The sequence below is a fragment of the Phacochoerus africanus genome, chromosome 13 (assembly GCF_016906955.1).
Source record: "Phacochoerus africanus isolate WHEZ1 chromosome 13, ROS_Pafr_v1, whole genome shotgun sequence".
Taxonomy (NCBI): Eukaryota; Metazoa; Chordata; class Mammalia; order Artiodactyla; family Suidae; genus Phacochoerus; species Phacochoerus africanus.
Genome location: NC_062556.1, coordinates 6,661,853 through 6,689,852, shown reverse-complemented (window position 1 = coordinate 6,689,852; position 28,000 = coordinate 6,661,853). Strand labels below are relative to the sequence as shown.

Below are 28,000 nucleotides of genomic sequence, written 5' to 3'. Positions count from 1 at the left end.
AGCTGTAGCTGCCGGCCTACACCACAGCCACAGCCACGCAGAATCCGTAAGCCACTGAGTGAGGCCAGGGGTCGAACCCTCAACCTCATGGTTCCTATTCAGATTTGTTTCTGCTGCGCCACAACGGGAACTCAAAGGCCAGCTGTTCTGGACTTCCTTCCTTAGCCACCAATGAGGAGAGAGTCTTAGAAACCTTGCAGGGTAGGAAATTAAGGAGAACTTAGAGGAATGAAATTGTTCTCACAAAGTTTTGCTTTCTCAAATTTTGTTTGTTGAACAAACTGCATTATGGGAAATGGCCAGCGGAGGAATATTGATTTTTCAAAGCAGCGCGGTGCTTTAGGAAGGGATGACATGGCTTTTACTGAAATCGCAGAATGGCTTTATTTTTGTCCATGCCCCCTGGAATGGCCTGGGGGGAAGGAATGTGTAATAAAAGTAAGAAAAGGAATAGAAGGAACGTCATTGGGGTAGGATGCCAGAGTATGCGGGTTCCAGCTCTTCCATACCTGAGGAAGGGGAGAGATTGAATATCGGAAACAAAAGAAAAACAAGCGAAATGAGACAAGATGCAGCAGATTTACTGATTTTCATATCACCAGCACGTTCACCTCTCCTTTGCAGGTCAGGCACCTTTTCTCTCTCGGCGGCAAAGCTTCAGTGCTCCAGGCCGGCATCAGGCCATCAGAGTGACTCAAACCACAGTGATGCCACTTCCTAGAGTCCAGGGTCTAACCCCATCCCTCTTTCCCCTCCTCTTCCCGTGTCCTGGCACCAAAGCTTTAAAACGATGGGGAAGGAGAATACTGCTTCCTCTCCCTATCGCTGCTCTGTGTGCCCCCCAATAATTTATATGGTCCCAACTTTCCCCGGATCCCCACCCCCCTCTGCTTCCAGGCAGTCACGAGCCAGGGGCATCTGGGTGGACCCAGAAGAATGCCTGTCTTTTTCTCCAAAAGCCCGTGTGGGAAATAACAGCTATTCTATAGAGGTGAGAACACTGGTTCCGTCTGAGTTTCCAGTGCCGAGGGCCAGTCTCGTGACCGACGGTAGCACTTGCTTAATGAGCGAATGGATGAATGAATGAGTTTTCCAAGAGGATCTGTTCAGATGCTGAACCACCCATCTCTGTGTCCATGTGTTTCCAGTTGCCTTTAAAGAAGTTCCCCCATTTGTGTTTGTGTCCTTGTCCCCTGGGGGGAGAACCCCAAACAGTGAAATGACTTGTTGCTGGATCAAGAAGCATAAAAGTAAAGGGATGGGATCTTGGCAAGTCTGTGAAGCTGCAGACACCTCGGAGTGGAGCACCTGACTCCCTCCCAGGGTCCTCCTCCCTGCAGCTCCCTCCCCACGTGTCCTGCTCCCCATCCTCCCTGCCCCCCGTCTCCAGGGCTCAGCTGTGCCTTCCACAGCCTAAAGTACAGCTTGCGTGCCTGAACTCTCTTAGCATTGTTGGAATTTCAGTATAAGATTCTCGAGGACCAGCACAGAGGAATAACACTAAGTGGTAGCATTTCCAGAGGGCGGAAGCGGGTGATTTAGGAGGACTTCATTTTTCCATTTCAAATCCTCCCAAATGGGCAGCTGTACACTCCAACCATTCATCGGCTGTGTCTGCCCCTCCATCACTCTGATGGACCAGTAACTCATCCCTGCACCCACCCGTTTATCCATCTGTCTCATTCATTCATTCATTCACCGAGGACAATTGATACATCAGTTCTTATGCAGCTTATAGACTCAGGGAGAGCGAGATGGTAGCTAAATAACCCACAAGTGAAAGAAATGGATCAGATCAAAGGAGTGAGGCTGAGGGTGTTTATCACAGAGACTGGGTGGGTCAAGAGGGGCTCCTCAGAGGAGGGAAGCCTGCCTGGGAGACGGGGCACAGTCCTGCAAGGTCCAGACTGCAGCTGCAGGGGCTGGAGTTCAGCAGCAGAGCCAAGGTCAAAGCCAGACCATTGGGGGCCATGTTGAAGACTTGGCTCTTTATGATCAGCAGGAAGCTATTGAAGAGTTTTCAGGGGACAGGGACGGTGGCGTTACCATGCATCAAGATATTTTTCAGATAGATTCATGTCTAACTGTGCTTTTTTTTTTTCCTCCTGAACCAGCACGGCTCTGCCCGGAGAGGATGAGGACTGCGCTTTCCTAGATGACAAAGACAGGGGTCAAGGTTTGGCCGTTGACTTCCAGCCCGGAGATAAGAACTGTGAGAGCCAAAGCTCTAGGGAGATGCAACAGCCAAGCATCCAGTGAACTGGGCAGCAAAGGCCCAAAGAGATCTGGGGCATCGAGTTTATCCCAAGTGAGTCCATCACATCCTGGACTGAATGGGGAGGGAGGGGGAGTGTGCGGGGTGGGGAGCTGTGAGCCAAGGGGCCAGAACAGAGGTGTGAGCCCAGGCCGGAGGTTTTGCAGTGGTCCAGGCAAAAAGTGGCCACAGCTTGGGCTAAGATAACGGCAGCCCTGGAGATGGAGATATGATTAGATTCCAGAGATACTACTGAGATAAACTGACAGGACTAAATGCAGCAGCAGGAACGGAAGTACAAGACAATTAGACTAATTAGGTTTCTGCTGTAATGAAACAACAGTTACAGTGGCTTCCACTGTGATGCTGCATAACAAACAACCCCAAATTCTCAAGGGTTACAGCCACCCCTTACTTTTCTCGTTACAGGTCTGCGGGTGGCTTGGGGCACATCTGCTTCAGCTCGTAGGTGATCTGTAGGTCTCTCCTTCTAGAACCTGCAGTTATCTGGGTTCCATGGCAGATGGTGGAAGGGCAAGAGACCAATCAAAAACATACAGGTGCACTTCAAGCCCCTGGCCAGCCAAGGCTGAACAAGCGTCTGTTCATTTACCATCAGCCCAAGGATGACAAGTGGCCAAACCCAAAATCAGGGGGCAGGGAATTCGACTCTGCCCCGGGGAAGCAAGGATGAACTGCAAACAGATGATGCTCTCTGTTTTAAGAGCCAGGCATGGCCCCTAGTTTCCGGCTGCACTGGTGGCTGTGCCCTTTACCAGGGGAAGGAAGTAAGGGCAGTGGCACAGGTTAGGGAGAGCTCATGCGTTCAGCCTTGGATATTTGATTCTGAGATGTCTTGGGTACCAAAGCGGCAGGAGCTACGGAGAAGTCTGGCCTGAAGGTATGTATCCGGGAGATGCAGCAAAGACTAGTCGTGCCCTGTTCTCCACCCACTAACCCCTTGTGTCGTTTTAGAAGAACATCTGATTTTTAGGGGCCACCATACGTTTCCAAACCTCCCTTGAGTTAGAGTGGCCACCTGACTGAATTTTAACCCATGAAGTGTAAGCCATGTCATGTATGACTTCTGTGAAGTACCCCTAAAGGAAAGGCTGTGTCCTTCCCCCTGACCTCTTCCTTCCTGCTAACAGAAATGTGGTTGTGATGGCTGGAGCCCAGGAAGTCATCTTGGACCATGAGGTAAAAAGTCCTCTGTTGAGACTGGCAGAGTGACAGGCAGGCCAGTTCCCTGACAAGAAGTACTCTTTTCTAGTATTTAGGCTTCGGATACTTGGAGTTTCCTCTCATCTATATTCAAGCCCAGTCCTGGTACAAAAGTCACGAAAGCAAAGAAGTGCTGACAGGCATTGAGCTTAGCCTCCAGCCTCTAAGACGAGGATATAGAACAGATGTAAGGCGAGCCCAGGACGGGGCGTGAGCATTGCCAACATGGAACAGCCAGTGGAAGAGGCTACGTCCACAGAGACAGAGGCAGGCAGAGAGGGAGAAGGAGCAGGGAGACGGGTGTCGTGGACTTGGGCGTGGAAGGAAGGGAGTATTTCTGGGAGGAGGGAGTCTCTGAATGTGGGAATCAGGCTGACCTGCCAGATGACGGCAGAGGACACGAGCTAAGTTTGGTGCACTAGTGGGGTCTTTGCACCCCCAAAAGTGTCCTCTGGAAGACTTAGGAAGAAAATAAAACTCTATTACAGTTATTAAAACATAATTCTCAACTTTTTTTTTTTTTTTTTTTGCTTTTTAGGGCCACACCCAAGGCATATGGAGGTTCCCAGGCTAGGGGTAGAATTGGAGCTGCAGCTACTGGCCTATGTCACAGCTCACGGCAATGCTAGATCCTTAACCCACTGAGCGAGACCAGGGATCGAACCCACATCCTCATGGATACTAGTGGGATTCCTTACTGATGAGCCACAACAGGAACTCCTGAATATTCTAAACCACTCTCCACCCTGAACACATGTTAATGTGCTTTCAGAAGAGAATGACTCTGTTGCACCTTCTAGGAGAAGCTGCCGGAGCTGACTGAGGCGCAGATGAGCTCAGCATCACTTTTTGTCTTGAACTTCACTTTTCCCCTGACCTTCTAACAACTGACACTTGCTGGCCTCTGCCTCAGCCTGACCCCACGTAGCTTCTCATTATTTTCTTTCTTTTTTTAGAGCCGTACCTGCAGCATATGGAAGAAGGTGAGGACGCAGGTTTGATCCCTGGCCTCACTCAGTGGGTTAAGGTCATTGCCATGAGCTGTGGTGTAGGTCACAGATGTGGCTTGGATCCCGCATTGCTATGGCTGTGGCTGGCATCTGCAGCTCTGCTTCGACCCCTAGCCCTGGAACTTCCATATGCCACATGAGTAGCCCTAAAAAGAAAAAAAAAAAAAAAAAGCCCAGGGTGTTTACTTGGGAGATCCGAGTGGCAGCTCTGTCACGCACAACCTATGTGACACCGGGCAAGTCCATTTTCTTGACTCTAAAGTGAGGCTCATACAGCCCTGTCTGTCACCCTGAGCCCTTGCATGGAACCAGTGAGGTCTACGAAGGGGGTCTTTCTAAGCTGTGAAGGCTGAATACATACGCCTTATTGTGATGGTGAGAATCTGGAAGCCACCCACAAGTCCTTCGAGGGGTGGCCAGTCAAACCCCGTGCGGTGCACCCACTGAGGGAGCGAGCAACGGAAGTGAAGCCGCTCGGATACACAGCGCCTTGGACGGATGGATCTCAGGGGAACGGGGCTCAGTGAAAAACCTCAATCCCAACCACCCTGTGATGGCGCTGACCTAACATGGTTGAAATGGCAAAATGGAAAGCAGATCCGGGCTTTCCAGGGGCTAACAGGGCGTGAGGGCTGTTCGAGGCCGCATGAGGGGTGCTTGTGGCGACAGAAATGTTGTGTCGCTTGGCCACATCCGTGTCAATTTTCTGGGTGTGATTTGGACGGTGGTTTCGCAAGATGACATCCCTGCGGAAAACTGAGTTATGTCCCTGTGTGGGTTCTGGCAACTTCACGTGAATCTAGAATCATCTCACAATTAAGATTCTAAGAACACGCATTGCGGTTGTAGGGTGGGGTCAGACGTTCACAAAATAACAACTCGTGTTTATTGACGGCTCGTGTCATGCCCGTTGATCCTCCTGATGCGTGTGCTGTGCCACTGTTCCCCTCTTTGACAGAGGCCAAAACTGGACACTGGACATAACAAAGCCACAAAAAGTCACATTGCTGGGGTTTGGCGCCCAGAGCCACCGCGCCACCGTCATCCCGGTAAGCACTACGGGGCACACCCAGGATCGGAACCCAGCAAGGCGTAACCTCAAACCACTTCTAGGTGTATTTAATGAGGCGCAGGCCACCAGCCACGGGGCTCATTGAAAAGTCATTGTGGGCTTTCTTTGGGGGACGATGAAAACTGCTGGGAAGAGATGCTGGTTGTAATTGTCCATATCGGAGGACGTACTACAAAGCACACACAGACTTGGAGACCTGAAAAGAGTGACTTTCATGGTATGTGAATTATAGATCAATCCCCCAAATCCCTCTGCCTCCAAAAAGGAAATTTGCATGGCCTGGAAGTGAGGAATTGGCCTCTGAGGCGGATCACGATGGCAGAGGAGTAAGAGGTCAGGCTCACCTTCTCCCACAAGCACATCAGGAAAACACAGCTACACGGAAAACGCCTCGCACAGAACATCTACTGAACGCTGGCAGGAGCACTTCAGCCTCCAAAAAGGGCAAGAAACTCTTGACATTAACTGAGTAGAACAAGAGAGAGAGAGAGAGAGAAGGAATCAGGACGGGACTCGCGTTCCCGAGGGGAGCCGCGAAGGAGAAAGGGAACCCACACCCTGGGAAGCCACCTAACCGACGGGGAGCTCGGCCGAGACAGGGGGACCTCAGAGTCACCGAGAAAAGCGCCGCAGCCGGACTGAGGACAAACTCGATGGAGAGCCGCCCAGATCATCGGCCCCACCTCCCCGGAAACCACAGCCTGAGATGCTCGGGCGGCGGCTGGGCGCTGAGACTCAGGCTCCGGAGGTGAGTCCCGGGGAGTGGACTGGGGGTGGCTGTGTGGCGACAGCCTGAGGGGCTAAGGTGTGCTGTGCCACGGGCAGGGGAGGAGGTCTGGGCCCACAGGAGAAGCAAGGTGCCATTGATGGGGAGGGGAGGGGAGAGGAGAAGGGCAGGCGCCATAGGAAGCTCCCTGCACACGCGTTCGGGCCCTCAGAGGGTGGGGAGCCTCTGGCGCAGGCTGCAGGAGGCGGAAAGCCACATGCTTGGGCTGTGGGAGACCAGGCACCTCTTGCATGGTCTAAGGGCAGCGGGGGGCTAAGTGAGATGTGGTGCCTCTTGTGTGATCTACACGTGGCAGGGACAAACCATGGCAGTTGTCTTGGAGGCCAGAGGAAGGCGTGGCCTACCACCACTGGGGGCCTGTGAGTGGGCTCCTCCTGTGGCCCCAGAAACCTCAGGGGTCAGCAAAAAAAAAAAAAAAAAAAAAAGGCACTGCAACTAACCAGCAGCACGCTTTATTGCTCTCACCCCCTCAGGAACACACCCGCCCTACCACTGCCACTGCGAAATGCTCTGGGCAGCACCCAGATACTTGATCACTGTCCTTTTCCAAGTCCTTACAACTAGGAGCAGCCCGTGCAGCACCTCCTGTGGGGGCTGAGACAGGGTGCTTCTTGCATGGCCTGCAGGTGGCGGGGGCAAACCACTGCAGTTATCACTGACTCCAGAAGTAGGCCTGGCCCGCTATCACTAGGGGTCCCTGAACAGCCACCACTTGTGGCTCCAGTCACGTCAGAGGAGGGCACTGTAATCAAACACTACCTCTCGTTGCTCTCACTCCCCTGGGAACTCACATGCCCTGCTGCTGCCACTGCCAGATGCTCTGGCACCTTGTAAATCTGCCCAAGCCTCATTCCCACTTCCTAGGGCCCTGTAACGAGGAGTAGCCTGTGCCACCTTCCTGCAGGTCCTTGCTGCTGTGAAGAGCCCAGCAACCAGGCACTGCCGACTAGCCCTACCCACTGCCTCCTTCTCCCTGGAAACACACTCAGCACCCTGGGGAATAACAGCCTGCTCACACCAAAGAAAGGCAGCAAATATTCAAACTCCCACACCAAAAATAAATAGTTACCCCCCACAAAATACAAGGAGGTGCTCTTACATAGAAGTAGCCCTCTAAGACTACAGGTTGGCTTCCCTGAACTCACAGAAAAAGAAAAACATAAGCAAGATGAAGAAGCTCAGAAACCATTCCCAGTTAAAAGAACAAGAGAATTCACCAGAAGCAGCAAGCAATGAAATGGACCTCTGCAGTCGGACAGACATTGAGTTCAAAAGGGAGACGGTGAAAATACTGAAGGAATTAAGGCTGAATATCAAGGAATTAAGAGCGGATATGAACAGTATTGCAGATTCCTTTAGAAAGGAACTAGAAAACATAAGGAGGAACATAGAAAAATTCGAAAATTCATTTGCAGAGACGCCAGGTCAGCTCAAGGGCACTAAAGAGCAGAATGAATGATGCAGAGGAACAAATTAGTGACTCGGAAGATAGAATAATGGAAATGACCCACTCAGGACAGCAGACAGAAAACCAAATGAAAAAACACGAAAGCAATATAAGAGATCTACGGGAGAATACAAAGCAGGCCAGTCTACACATAATGGGAATTCCAGAAGGAGAGGAAAAAGAAAAGGGGATTGAAAATATATTTGAAGAAATTATGTCTGAAAATGTCCCAAATCTAAAGGAAACTGATATCGAGATACAGAAAGCACAGGGGGCCCCAAATAAGTTGAACCCAAACAGGCCCACACCAAGACATATTAAAAATGGTAAAAGTTAGGAGTTCCTGTCGTGGCGCAGTGGTTAATGAATCTGACTAGGAACCATGAGGTCGCGGGTTCGATCCCTGCCCTTGCTCGGTGGGTTAACGATCTGGCGTTGCCGTGAGCTGTGGTGTAGGTTGCAGACACGACTCGGATCCCACCTTGCTGTGGCTGTGGAGTAGGCCGACAGCTGCAGCTCTGATTCGACCCCTAGCCTGGGAACCTCCATATGCTGTGGGAGCAGCCCAAAGAAATAGCAAAAAAGACAAAAAAAAAAAGTAAAAGTTAAAGAGGGGATTCTAAAGGCAGCAAGAGAAAAGCATAGCATTAATTATAAGGGAACCCCCATAAGGCTAACAGCTGATTTCTCTACAGAAACACTACAGACCAGAAGAGAGTGGCAAGATATATTTAAAGTTTGACAGGAAAAATCTGCAGCCTCGAGTACTCTGTCCAGCAAGAATATCATTTAAAATAGGAGGGGAAATAAAGAATTTCTCCAACAAACAAAAGCTAAAAGATTATAGCAATGCTAAACCCATTCTAAAAGAAATACTGAAAGGACTTCTCTAAATAAAAAAAGAAGTGAGAAGAAATAGAATGGAGGAAACCACAATTGGAAAGCAATCATTTAAATAAGCCAGCATACAGATCTAAAAGAGGAAAAAAAAATTAATACAAAAGTGATGATAAACACAAGGAACAGCAAAGGGACAAACATGAAGATGTTAAAAAAGGACTTCAGAATCACAGAATGCGGGGAAGGAAAGTTAAGACAATATGGAATTTTGTTAATATAATGTGTTTGAGCCTCTATGATTATCAGGCTGAAGCAAGCAGATACAGGAAGGGGTTAACAATCTTAAAAAACAGGGCAACCACAAATCAAAACCGAATGTTACATTCACAAAAACTAAAAAGAAAAGTAAGCATAAAACAAATGGAAATCATCCAACCAAAAAAGAAAGGAAGAAAGGAGAAACAGAATCAACTGGAAAGCAAGGTTTAAGATGGCAATAAATACATATCTATGAATAATTCTCTTAAATGTCAGTGGACTGAATGTTCCAATCAAAGGACACAGAGTGACAGACTGGATAAAAAAGCAAAAACCTTCAATCTGCTTTCTACAGGAAACTCACCTTAGGGCAAAGGACACATATAGATTGAAAGTGAGGGCGTGGAAAAAGATATGGACAAGACAGGAAAGCAGGAGTTGCAATACTCATATCAGACAGAACAGACTTTAAAATGAAGGCCATAAAGAAAGACAAAGAAGGACACTATTTAATGGTAAAAGGATCCGTTCAAGAAGAGGATATTACAATCATCAATATATATGCCCCTGATATAGGAGCACCCAGATACCCACAACAAATACAGACATAAAAGGAGAAATTGATGAGAATACAGACATGATAGGAGACTTTAACACAACTCACATCAATGGACAGATCCTCTAGATAGAAAGTCAGTAAAGCAACTGTGATCCTAAATGACACAATAGAAAAACTAGACTTAATTGACATTTTGAGGACATTACATCCAAAAAAAAGCAGAGTATACGTTCTCTCAAGTGCACATGAAACATTCTCAAGGATCAGTCACATATGGGGGCACAAAGCTAACCTTAGCAAATTTAAGAGTATAGAAATCATTTCAAGTGTCTCCTCTGACCACAGTGACATGAAGCTAGAAATCAACCACAGGAAAAGAAATGAGAACAAAGTAACTACATGGAGACTAAACAACATGCTACTAAAAAACCAATGGGTCAATGAGGAAATCAAGAAGGAAATTAAAAAATACCTCGAAACAAATGATAATGAAGACACAACCACTGAAAATCTATGGGATGCAGCAAAAGCAGTGCTCAGGGAGAAATTCATAGCAATACAGGCCGTTCTCAAAACAGAAAAAAAAAATTCTCAAATCGACAACTTAACCCACCACCTAAATTAATTAGAAAAAGAAGAACAGGAGTTCCCATCGTGGCATAGTGGAAACGAATCCCACTAGGAACCATGAGGTTGCAGGTTCAATTCCTGACCTCGCTCAGTGGGTCAAGGATTTGGTCTTGCTGTGAGCTGTGGTATATGTTGCAGACGCGGCTGGGATCTGGCATTGCTGTGGCTGTGGCATAGGCTGGCGTCTACAGCTCTGATTTAACCCCTACCCTGGGAACATCCATATTCCATGGGTGCAGCCCTCAAAAAAAGACAAAAAGACCAAAAAAAAAAAAAAAAAGAACAAACAAAAGCTAAAGTCAGCAGAAGGAAGGAAATCATAAAGATCAGAGAGGAAATCACTAATGTAGAGATTCAAAAAACAATAGAAAAAATCAATAAAACCAAGACCTGGTTCTTTGAAAAGGTAAACAAAATTGACAAACCTCTGGCCAGACTCACCACGAAGAGGAGAGGAAAAACCCAAATAAACAAAATAAGAAATGAAAAGGAAGCAATCACAACAGATACTGCAGAAATACAAAACAAACAAACAAAAAAAAACATAAGAATACTATGAACAGTTGTACGCTAACAAATTTGACAACCTAGAAGAAATGGACAACTTTCTAGAGACTCACAGCCTGCAAAAACTGAATCAAGAAGAAATAGATCAACTGAACAGACCGATCACTAGAAATGAAATTGAAAATGTCATAAAAACACTCCCTACAAATCAAAGTCCAGGCCCAGATGTGTTCACAGGCCATTTCTACCAAACATACAAAGAGAGTTGTATGTTTGAAGAAGGAACACTCCCAAAGACATTCTATGACGCCACCTTCACCCTAATACCAAAACCAAAGATACCACCAAAAAAGAAAACTATAGGCCAATATCATTGATGGATATAGATGCAAAAATTCTCAGCAAAAGTTTAGCCAACTGATTCCAACAGCATATCAAAAAGATCATACACCATGACCAAGCGGGATTCGTCCCAGGCTCACAAGGATGGTTCAACATACACAAATCAATCAACGTCACCCATACACCACATTAACAAAAGCAAAGTCAAAAACCACATGATCATCTCAATAGATGCAGAAAAAGCACTTGACCAAGTCCAGCGTCCATTCATGATCAAAACTCTTGCCAAGTGGGTGGGGAGGGAACACACCTTAACATAATAAAAGCCTTTATGACAAACCCACAGCAAATACAGTACTCAATGGAGAATAGCTGAAAGCCTTCCCACTAAAAGCTGGAACAAGACAAGGATGCCCACTCTCAGCCCTGTTATTCAACATAGTATTGGAAGTCCTAGCCACAGCAATCAGACAAACAAAAGAAAGAAAAGGCATCCAAATTGGAAGAGAAGAGACAAAATTATCACTGTATGCAGAAGACATGATACTATATATAGAAAACCCTAAGGCCTCAACCCCAAAACTACTCCAACTGATCAGCAAATTCAGCAAAGTAGCAGGATATAAGATTAACATTCAGAAGTGAGTCGCATTTCTGTATACTGACAAGGAAATCTTAGAAAAGGAACACAAAAATACAATACCTTTAAAAATTGCACCCCCAAAAATCAAATACCTGGGAATACGCCTGACCAAGGATGTGAAAGACTTACATGCCGAGAACCATACAACGTTAAGCAAGGACATTAAAGAAGATGCAAAGAAATGGAAAGATACTCCATGCTCCTGGGTTGGAAAAATTGATATTGCAAAAATGGCTGTACTACCCAAAGCCATCTACAGATTCAGCGCAATCCCTATCCAATTACCTGTGACATTTTTCACAGAGCTAGAACAAACCATCCACAAATTTATATGGAACCACAGAAGACCCAGAATTGCCAAAGCCATCCTGAGGAATGAAAACCAAGCAGGAGGCATCACTCTCACAGACGTCAGGCACTATTACAGAGCCACAGGCATCAGGACAGTGTGGTATTGGTACCAAAACAGACCTACAGACCAATGGGACAGAACAGAGAATCCAGAAATAAACGCAGACACCTGTGGTCAATCAATCTTTGACCAAGGAGGCAAGAACATAAAATGGGGAAAAGACAGTCTATTTGGCAGGTGGTGCTGGGAAACCTGGACAGCTACATGCAAATCAGTGAAACGGGAACACACCCTCATACCACGCACAGAAATAAAGTCACAGTGGCTTAAAGACTTAAATGTAAGACTAGACACACACCATCAAACTCCTAGAAGAGAACAGAGGCAAAACATTCTCTGACATCAACCTTACAAATGTTTTCTCAGGTCAATCTCCCAAGGCAACAGAAAGAAAAGCAAAAATAAACCAATGGGACCTCATCAAATTGACAAGCTTTTGCACAGCAAAGGAAACCAAAAAGAAAACAACAAGACAACTTACAGAATGGGAGAAAGTAGTTTCAAGTGATGCAACTGACAAGGGCTTCATCTCAAAAATATACAAACAGCTTGTACAACTCAGCAGCAAAAAAAGCCAACGACCCAACTGAAAAATGCGTAAAAGACCAGAATAGACATTTCTCCAAAGAAGATACACAGATGGCCAACAAGCGCATGAAGCAATGCTCAACATCCCTGATTATTAGAGAAATGCAAATCAAAACCACCGCAGGTACCACGTCACACCGGTCAGAAGGGCCATCATTAATAAATCCACAAGGAACAAGTGCTGGAGGGGGTGTGGAGAAGAGGGAACCCTCCTGCACTGCTGGCGGGAATGTAAATTGGTGCAACCGCTATGGAGAACATGATGGAGGTACCTTCAAAAACTATGCATAGAACTACCACATGACCCAGCAATCCCACTCTTGGGCATCTATCCGGACAAAACTTCCCTTGAAAAAGACACACGCACCCACAGCACTATTCACAATGGCCAAGACATGGGAACAACCTAAATGTCCATTGACAGATGATTGGATGAAGAAGAAGTGGTATATATACACAATGGAATACTACTTGGCCATAAAAAGGAGCAAAAGAATGCCATTTGCAGCAATGTGGATGGAACTAGAGACTCTCATACTAAGTGAAGTAAGTTAGAAGAGAAAGACAAATACCATATGATATCACTTATATCTGGAATCTAATATATGGTACAAATAAGCCTTTCCACAGAAGAGAAAATCATGGACTTGGAGAATAGACTTGTGGTTGCAAGGGGCAGCGGGAGGGGGTGGGATGGACTGGGAATTTGGGGTGAATAGATGCAGACTATTGCCTTTGGAATGGATAAGCAATGGAATCCTGCTGTATGGCACTGGGAACGCTATCTAGTCACTTACGATGGAGCCTGATAATGTGAGAAAAAGCATGTGTGACTGGGTCACCTTGCTGTAGACAATTGACAGAACACTGTAATACCAGCTATAATAAAAAAATGAAAATCATCGTCATAAAAAGAGGAAAAAATACTGGCCTCTGTTGATACTGGTAGTGGGAAGGACATTTCTAAGAAAGAATTAGCTTGTTAAATAAACGTGGGAGCGTGGTAGAGACATTAAAGATGCCTGAGGTTCTGAGTGGTGACAACAGAAAAGGGCAGGAGGCACAATAGAGCACACAGATGTGCTGACACTGAGATGACCGCAGGCCGTGCCAGGGCCCACGCGAAGATGAAGTGGCCCAGCATTTGGACCAGAAGTCACCGAGGTTAGGATCCAGAAGCAGAGTTATCTCAGGGCGACAGAATCCAGATGGAAGCCCATTTATTAGGAGGAGATGGGGGTGGGGGAGGAATTTGTCTCCACCCGAAAAAGAATCTGAAGTCACCCTTCTCGGACAACACACTGAATTCACGTTTCTTCTCTCCTTCAAAGGGCGAAGCCAGACCCAGTGAGAAGAGCACGCACCAGAGGAGCAGGTAAGAAGCACATTCCCTCGGGGAAGTGTGTCACTTGGCTTGTTCTGGTTTCTTCCTTTGCTGCGGCACTTTTTTTTTGTGCTCCTGAAGGGGACTTTGAGCAAACACACATACAAAGCAGAGATGACTTTGGCGTTAAACATGAATGTGATGTGCCGTGAAAAAAAATAACAGAGTTTGCTGACGCTCTTACGTTAAACTTAACAAATCTTATTATTTTACTTAAAAATCTCTTTAAATTCAAGTGTTCATTTTTGCAAAAGGACATCAGAGCTTTTGGCTAATTAAATGCCCTCGAACATTTCATAGCGCGTTTATAACAAAAAGATGTTTCATTTTCTTTTTAAGCACTTTGGTTGCCTAATGAAAAACCTTCCCCCCACGCCTAACGTCATGCTCGCAAAAGGAGTAAGTCCACCCTTATACATTCGGAGAGAATTAAATTCTCTTGAGCAGGGACCCCTGGCAGCCTCTGGTCACCGCACAGAACCCACAGCCTAGGAGGGGCCTGTGATGACACGCCTTGAGGAGTGGGTGGGCACAAGAAGGCAGCTGTCTCCCCACAACTAGCAGGAGAACAGGTCTGGCTGTCCAGGGACGGGAAGTGGTACCAGCCTGCCACGGAACACCGCCAGGCATCCACGCAGGTGGCCCAGCCCTGGGTGACAGCTTCCAACAGGAAGGTTGCCCTCTGTTGGTTTCTGTGAGCCCACGGCAGGGCCCGGGGAAGGGAGACCTAGGAAGGGCCTTCCGTGTTCAAAAGAGCCGAAGCTTGCTTCACAGTCCCCTGTGAACACCGCAGACCCCGCCAGGAACACACGCTCCTTTGGTCGGATCACCGTGGAGTGACACCTGTGTCACGTGCCGGGAAAGCAGGCCTTGGGATGGACTCCCAGTGGCTCTTCCCTGTTCCGTCTTGTGCTCAGTGGTAACTGGAAGGTTCTAGACCCTGCAAACATTTACCAAATACCATGCGCGAGAGTCACCCATGTCACCATGTTGTGGCGGAGGCAGCGGAGGCCTCGGCAGGGTTTTCCTTTGGAGCAGCTTCTGCATCTGATGCTGATGCCTCTGCCTCCTTCCTCCTGTGACTGCTCAGCAGCGACTTCTAATATCGATGCTGGTTCTGATTAGAGCAGCCATGGGAAGCCCATACCAAGCGAGGCGGCAATAGGACCGCATGACATTCCTTAGAACGTATGAATTGGGCCCAGGCCACTGGGAGGTGTTTGAAATCCAGCCTAGAGGGGCCTTAAGTCTGGTAGAAGAGGCGGGAGGTCAGGTGGGTGCCCCCACTGTGGGCAGGAGGTTAAGGCAAAGAGCCCCAGGTCCGGGGTCACCACGACGCCTTCTCCCCACCTGCGTGCGACCAGCACTGCACCCAACCTGCCACGACCTGATGTTATTCAGGGAGATGGTGAAATCACAGGCGCGCTCTATTCTGGATGCAGCATCAGACCGGAGGTCTGGAAGGCTGGAGGCTGGTCCCAGCTCGGCTGACGGCCCCATCCTGGGTGCTCACCCCACTGCCCTCCCGCACGCCTGCGTCCAGAGCAGGGAGGGAAGCTGGGTCCCTGAGCGCTGCCACCACTTCCCGCCTCGGAACGCCAGACCCACCTCATCAGAAACCCTTTCCTGGCGCTTTAAGGTGAGGCGAGAAATGATGACTTATCTTAAACGTGCAGAGAACGTGCAGTTTCTTATCTAACGCCCCCGAAAATGCATCACAGTGGGGAGCACAGGGCTGACCCCCGCTGCCGGGCTGGAGGGAAGGGGCGGACACTGCCAGGCGGTGCTTGGAGCTGCTTACCCTGCCCCGGGCGGCGCCTTCCCGACATCGCCTGTTGGTCCAGGCCAGTTGGTCCAGGCCAGCCTCTTACACGAGACCGTGGGCGCTCTGACCAACACTGGAGATGCTTTCCATGCTTATATGAAATCAATGCCCTTTTCTCCCTGATGAATGAACTTGGGGATGGTGCCAGAATCGGGAAAGTTTTCAAGGCTTTCTCCTAGAAATTCAAGGGTCTGTAAATCCGGTGGCTGGCTTGGAGCCCACTTTATTTTTAATGCAGAAAAGGATGTATTTGAGCATCTGGCCTAGAAATCGACTAAATCTGTCCATAGCATAATTGGTTTGGAAAGAGCTGGAAGACAAATTGAGACTGTGGGTGTAAACAGAAGAAAAGGTGCCAGAAGGGGAGCCAGATGGATGAGCTCAGACACAAAACACACACAAACAAAAGCTGTTTGGGACACCAGGGGGGCACATTTGCATCTGGGGCCTAGGACCGGACGGGTGTGAGGGGCCTCCGTGGCTTGGAAGTGTCTAGACGCAACATCTGGCTCCCAGGAACGGAGCCTGCGTTTGAGTCGCAGGAATCAGACCCGGCTTCCACACGGGGCAATCCCCGGCCACCCTTGGACGGGGGGCCCCCAGCTAATCTTGTTGGTGCACTCAGAACACAAACGAATCATAGAGACATTAGTGGGTTTCTTAGAGAATTTAGGCTCAAGGCTGGGGCGGGGGTATGACTAGAGCCAAAGATTTGGGCACGATGTATAATTATGTATAATTATTCCTTTTCACGTAGCTTTCCAGGGCAGCCTAAACATATTTTGTTTGCAGTCCCAAAGCAGGTAGGGAGCCATCTAGTACATGGGGGACCATCAGTGCATGTTTGATGACAGTGACGTAATGTTTGGTGGTAAAGAGATCTTATCTGGTACCATCTTGCGGCAGCAAGTCAGAGGTGGGGAGGGCTCAGTGATTCAAAACTGAATATGTCTTGTGTGTGTGAGTCGGTGGCAACAGTAAGAGGCTGTTATCCTAAAGGCGTAATTTCTTTTTCTTTTTCTTTTTCTTTTTTTAGGGCCACACCTGCGGCATATGAAAGTTCCCAGGCTAGAGTCGAATCGGAGCTGCGGCTGCTGGCCTACACCACAGCCACAGCAACTGAGCCACAGCAGGAACTCCCCAAAAGGCATAATTTCTGTCTCTACCCAGCAGATACTTATAATTAAAAAATAATAAATTTTTCATTTGCTTACAAACGCTGCAAACCTTTTCCGAGAGTCCCAAAGAGAGCCTGGGAGGGACAGGCAGAGTGAGCAAGAGATGCCACTATTACCAGGTGCCTCTAACAGCTCAACAATAAATAATTATGCTGCCTTCTTCAGAGCCGTGACGTGTGACCCGCACAATTAAGCCTCGGAGAGGCTCACTCTGACCGGCCCAGAGGTCAGGCCATCCTTTCACATTTGTCATGACAGCTTTGTTTTCCGCATCTGCTTACTCTTGCAGTTTGCACCCCATGCTGTCAGATTTCATGCTTCACAAATGAAAAATACAACTGCCGGTTCTCATATCTTTGGGGGAAATTAGTCTTATTTCTCTCATAAATCACGAGCAGGCTTCAGCGGGAAACAGAGCATTAGCAAACCTGGAAGCAAATTAACTTCAGTTCCCAGGGAGACCTGAGGCGGCTGAGGGTGGTTTGGTAGTTTGCATATGGGGAAGGGGAGGTAGGCGGCATCAGAGTGGGTGTGACGTGCGGGTAATTTGGTCATTTTCCGGTGAAGGCAAGATGCCCACACCTTTGTCAGGGTGGCCAGGGCTGGCTCCCGTTTGTACCTGTTGCTACTGGGTAATTATCAAGAGCAGCCCTTCTCGCTCTCAAAATGTCCCATTTTGGTTGATAAATTATATTACCAGTCTAATTAAAGTGCAAATGAAAACAGGAGCAAAAGCTTATTTTGTGATAGAAGCCAGACAGGCACAAAAAGCCACATATTATATGAGTCCAGGAATGAGTTAGCCGGAAGAGGCAAGGCCGTAGCGATAGAAAGTAGACTAGTGTTGCCGGGGCCAGGTGGGCTTGGGGGGAAGTGGGGCGGGACAGCCAGTGAGGGTGAGGGGTTTCTTCCTGGGGTAAGGATGATATTCCAAAGTTGGAGTTCCCGTCGTGGCACAGTGGTTAACGAATCCGACTAGGAACCATGAGGTTGCAGGTTCGGTCCCTGCCCTTGCTCAGTGGGTTAACGATCCGGCGTTGCCGTGAGCTGTGGTGTAGGTTGCAGACGCGGCTCAGATCCTGCGTTGCTGTGGCTCTGGCGTAGGCTGGGGGCTACAGCTCCGATTCAACCCCTAGCCTGGGAACCTCCATATGCCGCGGGAGCGGCCCAAGAAATAGCAACAACAAAAGACAAAAAAATAATAGTAATAATAATAATATTCCAAAGTTGATCGTGGTGATGGTAGCAAGACTCCATGAATATGCTAAAACCCACGGAATTGTACACTCTCAATGTACAATTAACTTTAAAGAGCTAGACTGGAGAGAGGCCAGAAGAGAAAGAGCACGTGCTGCGTTTCTGCCAGCATGGAGGCACTCTCCTTTCTAAGGGACTAGGGGTCCGTCGGAGCTGCCGCTGAATCCTGTGGCAGCGCTGCATCCTTAACTCACTGAGTGGGGCCAGGATTGAACCCACATCCTCACAGACAGCATGTTAGGTTCTTAACCGGCTCAGCCACAACGGGAACTCCAAGCACTGTGTGCTGGAAGGACTGGTCCCCTCCCCTGCAGAGGCTGACCTCACTTTCAGGGGGTGTAGTACTCCATTATGGCCTCGGGGGGGCGCCCACACAACTCCCTCATTTTATGAGACTCATTTGTGCAAGGAATGTGAGTCTCCCGGAGGTCACCTCTAGGAATCAAAGTGTGAGGGCTGGGGCGGGGGCCGGGGGGGGGGGAATGGCAGCATCCTGAGGGCTGGGGCCAGCAGGGCCACTAACAGCCCAGCAGCTGTGGTTGGCTGGGGGGAAGGTGGCAGGAGGTCCTGATGGGGACCTGGCCTGTGGCCAGTGGGCTCCTGTTTAGGCAGGGGAAGAGAGGACTTAGAGGAGAGGGTGGAGGTAGGTTTGGGGGAGAGGACTTTGCCCCCAGGGGAATTAAGCACATCACCCCACATGTAGCACAAGGTCACAGTGGGGACCGATGGGCCAGCTTAGTCGGGGACTCTGGGATGCAAAGGACATCCACGTAGGGCCCACTTGACGAGCAGACCCCTCAGCCCACCTCCTTTGAAAGAGATTATGGGACCTTGAATGCACCCCATTCCCCATCCATCCACCAGCACAGGGACCCTCATTCGAGGGCCGGGGGTTGAACGTGAAACCTGGGAAAATGACAAATTGCCTTTACATTTTTATGTCTTCAACCCCTGGGTCAGGGCCCCGCCCTCAGCAGCGGCTGTTTGGGCCGATGGATGGATGGGTGGGTGGCTGAATAGCGCCCACGGGGCCCGGATGAGCAGAAAAGGCTACCAGGGCCCACAGCGTCCCAGCTCAAGGCTGGGCACTGGGTGTGGGTCACCAACAGAGGGTGCCATACACCTGGAAGAGCAAGGCCGGCCCGGGGCAGAGCCTGTTTGGTGATGGGGGTGACGGACCTCTGGGCTCCCTGCCGACAGCATGGGGCGTTCAGACACAGGAGCTGGGGCAGGCCCCGAGCCCCGGTACCCACACGCTGGGGCTGGGGGCACACAGACGTGTCCTCCTGCCTGGGCACCTGCCTCAGCCCTTGGAAAGGGAAACCCACCACTGGGTCCAGAAGAGGATCCGTGTGGGTTTGCTCAGCAGTCTCTACCCCAGCATCCTGCACCTGTCAGTACCCCTCAGACAGAACGAATGGAAGAACGGGTCTAGGGCAACAAGATCGCAGTTGGACTGTGTTCTTCCTACGCTGTATCTGAGTATCCATATTCTTAGGCTGTGTCTCCAGCCTTGGCCTCGTCCGTCTCAGGAACCAGAGTTACGGAAATTTCCATAAGCCACGGGGTGTGGGATCTGTACCAGGGCTGTGCTTTCCACTGGGTAGAGCTGAATCCGACAAGACCAGTGGAGGCCTAGCGTCCCAGGAGGGACGCTTCTGGGAGCTGGGTCCCTAACACGGCTCCACTCCCCACTCCCCAAACCGTGGCCACAGACAGCACGGAAAAGGGACAGAGGCCACACAGCACCTGCACGGGAGCGTCCACTTGACCTCCTGAGAGTCTGAGAGGGTGGGGCCGTTGGGCCCGAGGGGAATCCAGGAGTGAATGAAGCCGGAGAGACCTGCTGTGGAGACCTCAGCACATAGTTTCTTCTTTGCACTTCCGCGTGTCTGTCTGTCTTCACTGCACGTCCTTGGGTTCAGCTGCCCCTCTTTACTGTGTCAAGGAAATGTGCCAAGAAGAGGGCTGGGGCACGGATGGGGGAGCAAAGGAGGGGCGCTGAGCTGAGGGGGGCCCCCAGCGACCTGCCTCTCAGGCCTCGAAGGCCCCACCCTCTGCCTCTCCCCTGGGAGGCCTTTCAAAGACCAGTGTTGTGAAAGCAAAGCCCCTCGTGGGAAGTGGCGCTTTCTGCCAAGGGCGTCGCTTGCTGCAGACACTGAGTAGATGAGGAAGAGGATCTGAAACTCTTTCTTTCTTTCTTCCTTGTGTGTTCGGAGTTCTCTGGGAGCTGGAGCTCTTGCAAGCACCTGGGAACTTGTTATTGCTGGTTTCAAATTCTTCTGGGACAGAATCTCAGGGTTTTTGATGTTGACGGGGAAAGAGTAAGAACTCCTGAATCTCTGTTTATTTAGATAGAGGAAGCCGCAGACGCGCTCCTACCTCATCACACACACCTTCAGTCTCTCTCTCTCACACACACATACGCACACACGCACACACACACATGAGAAAAAAGCAGTAAGGACGCAGCTGCCCATGTGACACTGAGGACATCCCTTGGCCTCTTGCTGTGGCTCCTCAGCTCACAGAGGACCCGCTAGGCCTACGGGAGGTGCCACGGGGACCCCTGTCAGTGTCTCTCCCGTGAGCGTGGAGCCCCGACTGGGTGATGCCCCGACTCCTTGAGAACTTGGAAATTGTGCTTAGAGTAAAACCAGACACACCCACGAGGATGACATGGGGTTAGCCACCTGAGGGACTTGGTGATGAGCATGTGACCGGAGAGATGGGAATCCCTGGAAACCCAAGGAGGCTCAGCGAGGCAAAGGGGCCTGCGGTGCTGTGGCCGCCACATCGAGTCCTGTTCCCGGGAGGGCGGGGGACCCCCGGTGACTCTGGGGAATCGGCAGAGCCAAACTGCACAGGGAGGGAGGGCCTGGCTGGAGCCCTGGAAGCTGCCAGGGTCCGGCTAGGAGAAGGGGTCGCCTCAGTGCCTGAGAGGGGGCCCTGCCGCTGGACCACCGCCAGCACCTCCTTCTGCTCGGGGCTCTGCAGCCTCTCCCTCTCGGTTGCATTGCGCCCTGTAAGTGGGGACCCCTCCCCTGGGGGCAGAGTGGAGCTGGTCCATCAGGCCTCAGGGCAAGGGGAGGCAGAACCCTCCAGGGGTCTCTAGGGACCCCATGATGAATGACCACCAACTGGGTGGCTTAAAACCGCAGAGACTCACCTCCCCGGGTTCAGGGTGTGGGCTGGGCCTCGTCCCCTCTGCCAGCCTCCTTGCCTTTGCTCCTCGCTACAGCCTCTGCCTCGCCCTCTCCAGCCTCCTCCCCGCCCTGTCCTCCCCCAGCCTCCCTCTGCTCTTCCCTCCCCAGCACCCTGGCCGGGGCTCAGGACCCACTGGAAGCCTCAAGACCTGAAACACACCTGCAAAGTCACTTTCCAAGCGCGCCCTCACGGGTCCTGGGAGCTGGCACTTGGGTGGGTCCTGGTTCAGCCTGCCACACGGATGCACATCGGGACCCCCTCTGGAGAGGGCATGCTCCGAGGAGAGCCCAGCCTGGGACTGGGGGGGGCAGACTGCCTCTGCCAAGGACGCCTCTCACTGTCACATCTCGCTCTTATTTTATTTTATTATTTATTTATTTTTGTCTTTTTTTCCCCCTTTTCTAGGGCTGCTCCCACGGCCTATGGAGGTTCCCAGGCTAGAGGTCTGATTGGAGCTGGAGCCACTGACCTATGCCAGAGCCACAGCAACGCAGGATCCGAGCCGCGTCTGCGACCTACACCACAGCTCACGGCAACGCCGGATCCTTAACCCACGAGCAAGGCCAGGGATCAAACCCACAACCTCATGGTTCCTAGTCATATTCATTAACCACTGAGCCACAACAGGAACTCCTCTTGCTCTTATTTTAAACCGATTTTTCCAGCCCATTCCATTTGGATCTGAACAAGCCGGTGTGAGGGCCTGGCTGGCCGGGGCCTACCCTGAGAGTGAACCTTCACTTCATCCCACAGACAGGCCCAGCCTAACAACAGTGTGTGGCATTTCTCCTTCTGCCATTCCTATCTCTGCCACCACCTCGAAAGAAGCTTCTGGAGAAGGCTGGGTGTGCGCGGGTGTGCAGTCAAAGACAGGCCAGGGTAAACGCGTTCCTAAAAAACACAGCTTCCAAACCTGCTCCCCTAAGGGGAACATGAAGGCGGGGGGGCCAACTCTGCCAGGCCCCGTCTGCCCTTGGCCTTGGCCAGAGGGCGGCTCCTGCCTGAACAGGTCCAGGGAGCGGCTCTGCCAGCGCCCTCGAGACCTGGTGCGGCCACCCAGAGCCAGCGGTTAGGGCCTTAGCATCCAGAATCACAGGGGCTTTGAGTCCTAGACCTCCTGCTGACCAAGCACGCGATCGCGGCCGATCCCCCGCCTCCTGAGCTTCATCTGAGAAATGGGTGGTCGTGGAGACTGTACATTTTCCCGGGAAACTGCCTACCAATGTGAGCCTGGCTCGCGGTGTGTGTTCCCAAAGGGCTCGTTGCTGTGGTTACGAGTACGCAGAGGAAGGAAATGCACGCGTCACACCCCCTTATCTGACCCCTCCAAGCTCAGGGCCAGGGGGTTGGAAACAGAATTGTGAACCCGTCGCCTCCACCCCACGAATTCTCCCACTTTCTAGCCTATTGTCATTCTAACTTTTTGGTTTTTTTCCAGTCACTTAGCAACACTGAGACTTTTTCCTGAGGATCTAATTTGTATAAAACGTGAGGTTGGTTTTCTAGCACTGAGGAGTGGGGGGAAGGAAACTATTAGAAAATTCTCTGCCTTGTTTCCAAACCATGGGGCTGGCTACGTGGAAGGATGGCTGGCTGTGGCTTCCTCCATCGGCAGCTCCCTCCTCTGTGTCCTCCGAACAGGAACGGATTTCTTTCTAACCAGGTGGCACGTGGAATGTTAAACAGGAGGCCTGGCGGACAAAGCTCCACTCCAGGGGCTGAGAAAGGAAAGACCCAGCGCCTCTCACGGGTGGAGTCTTGGTGACTTAGGGACACAGGGCCCAGCTTACACGCCTGCTTGGCTACCCCTTTCCACGAACGAGATGGCATTCAGACGAAGCCCATGGGAGCTGATGGGGCCCACTCACCCCTCCCTGCACCCCGGTCTCGCTGCTTTTCTTCCTTCCTCTCAAATGCCCCGGTTACGCCCACCTCAGGGCCTTTGAACTTGTACCTCCTGCCCGAGGCATCTTCCAGGGACCCTTGCGAGGCTGTGGCTGCGTCCCACCCCTCAGGTCTCCGTGGAGATGTCCCCTGCTCAGAGGTTATGCTTCTCAAGGCCCCCACCCTTGATGTGCAAGTCAAATGGCCTGTTTGATTTTCTGCGTCATGTTCATCTGTATTTCGAGTTGTCTTATTTACGTGTCTACAGGCTTCTTGTCTGTCTCCTCGGAGGACAAAGCTGTCGAGAGGCGCACAGTCAAGGTCGCGAGAGCAGAGGGTGATGGTCCTCGGGGAGAGAGGATAAGGGCGGACCTCGTGGGGGGGGCCGCAGGATCGGGGGCTGGAGGATGGAGGCCGAAGGATGGGGACGGCGTTGCAGGTGCAGGTGCCAGCGGATGCAGGGGCTCGGAGGCCAGGACGACCGTGAAGCCTTGGAAGTGCAGGGAGTTCACACCGGGTGTAGCAGAGGCATCACTAGTGTTTCTCTACAAGAGCCAGTGCAGGGAGGGGCCCGGCGGAGAGGAGCCCGCGAGCGACGAACAGCGGCCAGCTGCTTGCTGGAGCAGGAAATGAGTCACCGACGGCTCCTTGAAAGGAGAGCCCACAGTCAAGCTACAAGCCCTGACTTTCACGGAGCGGGAGGCCTGATCGAGGACCTGTCTGCCAAGGGAGCAGGCAGTGAGTCAGGGAGGGAGGGCGGGAAGGCAAGCTCGTGCAGGGCTGGTCCCAGCTCCGCTGACAGCGCACGTCTGTCTGTCTGCCAGGAGTCAAGGTCGGTGCCTGGCAGGAGAGGACCTCCCGCAGCGTCCTCTTTATGGGATTGGGATGAGCTGTTCACTCCCTCACCTGTTTCTTAAGGAAACTGTGGATTGTCTGGTCTGTCTTCCCAAAGGTCTCTGTAGACCCCCTGTGTGTACCAAGCATCATCGGTGCAGTGGTGCTATATTCCGAGAGCAGGTGGCTACCTTCTTTTGAAAATCTGGCAGCGCCTTATTGAGAATGGAGTGGATTCTCTCGAAGTGTAGTTTGACTTTCATTTCTTTGCCTCTAGAGACAATACCGGGTGAACTCTGCGCTCAGGATATAATCAAGATCACTCATTCGCTTATTGGGTTGTTAAACTTTTGATTATTGAGCCACCCAAGTTCTCGATAGGCTCTGAATACAAATCCTTTGTCAGGCATTATGATCTGTCTATCGATCGAAATTTTCCCCCAGTCTGTGGCTCACCTACTAATTTCCTCAATAGTGTTTGGTTTGGTTTGGCTTTGGTTTTTTTTGGTTCTGGCTGCACCCATGGCATGTGGACGTTCCCAGTCTGGGGGTCAAACGTGAGCCACAGCAGTGACAACATTGAATCCTTAACCCCCAGGCCACCAGGGAACTTCTCAATAGTGTTTTCTGATGGGCAGGACATTTTAATTTTATGAAGTCTAATGTATCAGTGATTTTCTAAAAGAAAACATCAGTTTGTGTTCTCTGTGTCTCGTCTAAGTAATTTTTAGGTATTCAGAGCTTGCAGACCTGTTCTCCTATGTGTCCACTGGAAGCTTTATAGTTTTGGCTTTTACATTTAGGTTTTTAAACCATCATTACTTTGGGGTATGGTGTGAGGTAGGGTCAAGATTTATTTTTTCTGTGTGGACAGCCAGTCGTCCAGCACCATTTGTGGGAGAGACTCTCCTTTCCTCAGTGCAGAAAAGTAGCCTGTGCAAAAGCTATCGTGTCACAGGAGCCCCAGCGAATGAATCCATTAGGCGGGGAAATGCCACTTCTTCTTCGTTTGCTGGCAGTTTGTGTTTCTAAAAATTATAAACAGATGTTGAATTTCGTCGGTGCTTTTTTCAGTCCTCCACTAAAATGATACTTCTCTTTATTTTGTTAATGAGATGAATCGCACGGATTATTAAAATGATAACGCAAACTTGTATTTCTGAGATACACCCTGTGGGTCATGGTGTAAATATGCCTTTCTACATCACTGAGTCTGATTTGCTAATATTTTGCCATGGGCTTTATGCCTGTGTTTATGAGGCGTATTGGTCTGTAGATAAATCTTATTTATTTTTGGTAACGCCGTTACCTAGTGTTTTGTTTGTTGTTTTGTTGTTTGTTTGCTTGTTTTTTGTCTTTTTAGGGCCGCACCCGCGGCACACAGAGGTTCCCAGGCTAGGGGTTGAATTGGAGCTGTAGCCGCCAGCCTACAGCACGGCCACAGCAACGCCAGATCCAAGCTGCGTCTGCAACGTACACCACAGCTCACAGAAACACCGGATCCTTAATCCACTGAAGGAGGCCAGGGATCGAACCTGTGTCCTCATGGATACTAGTCAGATTTGTTCCACGACAGGAACTCCCATGTTTTGTTTGTTTTTGCTGCAAAAAGCTGTTGTTTCCATTTGGTCCATGGCTTGGGCAAGCTGCCTGGTGGCAGGAGGGGGAGGAGGTACACAGAGAGAGGGGGTCCTCAAACGCGCGGGGCTCCTGAGGCTCCTACTTGCTTTTGAGGGTGAGGCTTTCAAAGAGGCCCCGTCCAGCCCAGCCTGGGGGCCCGCCAGCCTGCAGAGGTCAGACAGGGGCCACCCATCTTCCTGAGGAGTGTCGCCTGCTCATCTAGGAGGTGGCTCTCCAGGAAGTCAGATTAGGGGTCTGCTCGGGCAGAGCCCAGGTCAGCCAGATCCCCACGGATGATCTCCGGGGCCATGGCAGCTCCCACGGCTTCCAGGGTTCCCCCCCCCATCTGGGAAGAGGGCGTGGCAGCCATGCTGGCTTTGCATCTTCCCGAGTCGCTGGCACCCTCGTGCTTCTGGGCCAACTTGCTGAAGAAGTGGCCCTTGCCCTCCAGAGCCACACAGAAGCCAGAGAGGGGTCGGTGAGGGAGGCCCGAAGACGCAGGCTGACCAGGTGGCTGACAAGGCCTCCACCTCGGGGGACCATTCTGAGGAATCTGGCAGCTCTTTGGCAGTTAGGAGCTAAGTTCAAAAAACAGCGTTGGCTGCTCCCAGGGGCCAAGGAGGGCTGAGTGGGGGTTGGTGCTGAAGGCTGCAACTGGAAAAGAGCTCGGAAGTGGCCCGGGACTGGAAGAAGGGGTGTCCCTAGGTCTGTTCTATCCAAACGCTGTTGAAGCGAGAGCAGATCCGTCACTCTGCTGGGCACCCACTCTTAACTTGCTTTGGTGTCAGTGTGTATCATTCGGGGTTGACTTAGAGAAGCAGAATTCGTAGGAGGTACAAGAAGAGATTTACTGCAGGACTATGTGGTTGTGGGGCAGGTGAGGCAAGTCTGAAACCCAGAAAACCATTAGGAAGGCCTGGAACTCCTGGACATGAGTGGAGGCCTCAGGCCGCAGGTGAAATTTCTTCTTTCTTCAAGCTCTGCTCCTTTAAGGCCTTTCAACTGATTGAAGCAGACTACTCCGTGTATCTTGGACAACCTCTCTTAAAGTCCACTGAAGATGGACTTAAATCACATCTACAGAAACTCCACGTCGGCTTAAGCATCTGGGGACTGTAGCCCAGCCAAGTTAACACGTCAGAAACTATCACAGTGTTATATGCTGGCCTCATTAAATGAGTTGGAAACCAGTTCCTCTTTCAATACATTTTTTCGGAGGTGATAATTCATCATTTTAAAGCATACAATTTCGTGGTTTACTGAAGATTTACACAAAATCCTATAACCATCACCACCTCCTAATTCTACAACATTCCATCACCCTCCCAAAGGCCCCCGTACCCATGAGCGGTCCTTCTCCATTCACCCCTTTCCTCGGCTCCCAGCAACCACACATTTATTTTCTGTCTCCATGGATTTGCCTCTTCTGAACATTCCATTTAAATGGAATCATACAATAGGTGGCTTTTTGTACTGAGCTCCCTTCACGTAACATAATGTTTTCCAGGTTCATCCATGTGGTAGCATGAGTTAGTACGTCACTTCTTTTTATTGCTGTTGTACTGCTTTTGTTTATCCATTCATCAGACGATGGCTCTTTGGTTTGTTTCCACTGTTTGGGCTATTAGGAATGGTGAAGCTATGCACGTGTGTGTACAAGTTTATCCATGAATATATGTTTTCTCATTTCTTGAGTATATGCCTAGGAATGGAATTAATGGGTCACATGCTAACTTTATATTTAACTGTTTGGAGAACTACCGAACTCTCTTCCACAGTGGCTGCTCCAGTTTGCACTCACAGCAGCAGTGTTTGAAGGCTCCAATTCTCCGCATCCTCGCCAACGTGTGCTCTTTCCTATTTTGTTTTTTAATAACACCCATCTCAGTGAATGTGAATTCGTACCTCACTGGGACTTTGGCTTGCCTTTCCCTAACGATTAATGATGCGAAGTGCCTTTTCATGTGTTTATTGTCCCTTTGCCTATCTTCTTTGGAGAAACGTTTACTCAGATTTGTTGCCCATTTTAAGAATGAGTTGTCTTTTAAATTATTGTGTTGTAGTTTTTTTTTTTCTAGAAAGAAGCAGATGCATGATTTGCAACGTTTTTCTCTCATTCTCTCTTCACATCTCATTCCAGCTTTCTTGCTAGTATCCTTTGAAACACAAAATTTTAATTTTGATAAAGTCCAATTTATATGTATTTTCTTTGGTGGCTTGTCTTTTGGCATCATATCT

At 50.1% G+C, this 28,000-nt stretch overlaps 1 protein-coding gene and 1 long non-coding RNA gene across 2 annotated transcripts in view; both read left to right on the top strand.

The window, feature by feature from the left end:
• Nucleotides 1-27: 27 nt before the first annotated feature.
• On the top strand, nt 28-4,008 carry LOC125113522 (uncharacterized). The gene is made up of 3 exons (XR_007131484.1): nt 28-991; nt 2,115-2,308; nt 2,684-4,008. It is a non-coding gene; the product is annotated as an uncharacterized LOC125113522 (long non-coding RNA).
• A 677-nt stretch (nt 4,009-4,685) lies between these two features.
• The window catches only part of SLC7A1 (solute carrier family 7 member 1), a 143,208-nt gene continuing 119,893 nt past the window's right edge, over nt 4,686-28,000 (top strand). Inside the window, exons 1-2 of the mRNA XM_047756336.1 lie at nt 4,686-6,308; nt 13,905-13,948. The gene's annotated coding sequence lies outside the window, so the exon portion shown is untranslated. The remainder of the gene's footprint in view (nt 6,309-13,904; nt 13,949-28,000) is intronic.